The sequence below is a fragment of the Panthera tigris genome, chromosome A3 (assembly GCF_018350195.1).
Source record: "Panthera tigris isolate Pti1 chromosome A3, P.tigris_Pti1_mat1.1, whole genome shotgun sequence".
NCBI classification, from domain to species: domain Eukaryota; kingdom Metazoa; phylum Chordata; class Mammalia; order Carnivora; family Felidae; genus Panthera; species Panthera tigris.
The window spans coordinates 69,658,846-69,660,361 of record NC_056662.1 but is presented as its reverse complement, the minus strand read 5'-3'; the positions used below and the strand labels follow the sequence as shown (position 1 = coordinate 69,660,361).

Sequence of the window (1,516 nt, the reverse complement as noted above, 5' to 3'; positions counted from 1 at the left end):
TTTAGTGGTGATTTTTTGAATTTGACATAAAAAATAAAGACCTCAAAAGCAAAAACAAACAAGTGGGACTGCTTCAAACTTAGAGCTTCTTCTACATAGCAAAGGGAACTACCAACAAAAATTAAAAGGCAACCTACTGGATGGAAGAAAATATTTGAAAATGATATGTATGAAAGAGGGTTAATATCCAAAATATAGAAGAAATCACAACTCAACAGAAAGATTCATAATTAAAAAGTGGGTAGGGGAGGGGTGCTTAGGTGGCTCAGTCAGTAAGCATCTGACATTGACTCAGGTCAACATCTCCTAGTTCGTGAGTTCAAGCCCTACATAGGGCTGTCTGCTGCCCCACAGAGAGCTGTCTGCTGTCAGCACCAAGCTGGCTTCGGTTCTTCTGTTCCCCTCTCTCTCTGCCCCTCTCCCACTTGTTCTCTCTCTCTCTCTCTCTCTCTCTCTCTCTCTCTCTCCCTCAAATAAAAAAAAAACATTAAAAAAAAGAGGGCAGAGGATCTGAATAGACATTTCCCAAAGAAGACATACAGATGTTGAACAGGTACCTGGAAAGATGCTGAACATCACCAATCATCAGGGAAATGCAAATTAAAACCACAATGAGCTATCACCTGACACTTGTTAGAATGGCTATTTTCAAAAAGATAAAAAATAACAAGTGTTGGCAAAGATGTAGAGAAAGGGAACCTTTGTGCACTCCTGGTGGGAATGCAATTGGTGTAACCACTATGGAAAACACTGTGGAGGTTTCTCAAAAACTTAAAAATGAAAGTATTATATGATCCATCAGTTTCAATGCTAGGTATTTATCCAGAGAAATGAATAACACTAATTCAAAAAGATACGTGCAACCCCATTGTTCATTGGAGCATATTTATAATATAGCCCAGATACAGAAACATATATCCATGGATATTACTATGTGAGATGTATATTTGAATATTATGTGAGATATTTTTATGAATATTATTCATTCATAAAAAAGAATGAAATCTAGTGCTGTCTTCGGCAGCACATATATTAAAATTGTAACGATACAGAGAAGATTAGTATGGCCCCGTGAAAGGGTGACATGAACATTCGTGGAGCGTTCTACAGTTAAAAAAAAAAATGAAATCTTGACATTTGTGACAACATGGATGGACCTTGAGGGCATTATGTTAAATGAAATAAGAGAAAGACAAATCCTATGTGATCTCACCAATGTGTGGAATATAAACAAAAACAAACAAACAAAAAAAGCAAGGATCCCCCCCAAAATCTAGTTAGATACAAAGAACAGATTGGTTATAGCCAAAAGTGGAAGGTTGGGGGTAGGCCAAATGGGTATAAGGAGTCAAAACGTACAAACTTGCAGTAAAAAAAAAATGACAGTTTTTGAAAGTGGTTGTACTACTTTCCACTTCAACCATGGCAATTCTAGTTGCTCCACATTCTCTCCAACACTTGGTACTGCAGCCATTATAATGGAGGCGTTTTGGTGTCTCATTTGATTTAATTGTCA

At 37.1% G+C, this 1,516-nt stretch overlaps 1 non-coding gene across 1 annotated transcript; it reads left to right on the top strand.

Moving 5' to 3' along the window:
* The first annotated feature begins 1,008 nt into the window (after nt 1–1,008).
* LOC122237478 lies at nt 1,009–1,114 on the top strand. The gene has a single exon (XR_006216092.1). It is a non-coding gene; the product is annotated as a U6 spliceosomal RNA (small nuclear RNA).
* Nucleotides 1,115–1,516: the final 402 nt, after the last annotated feature.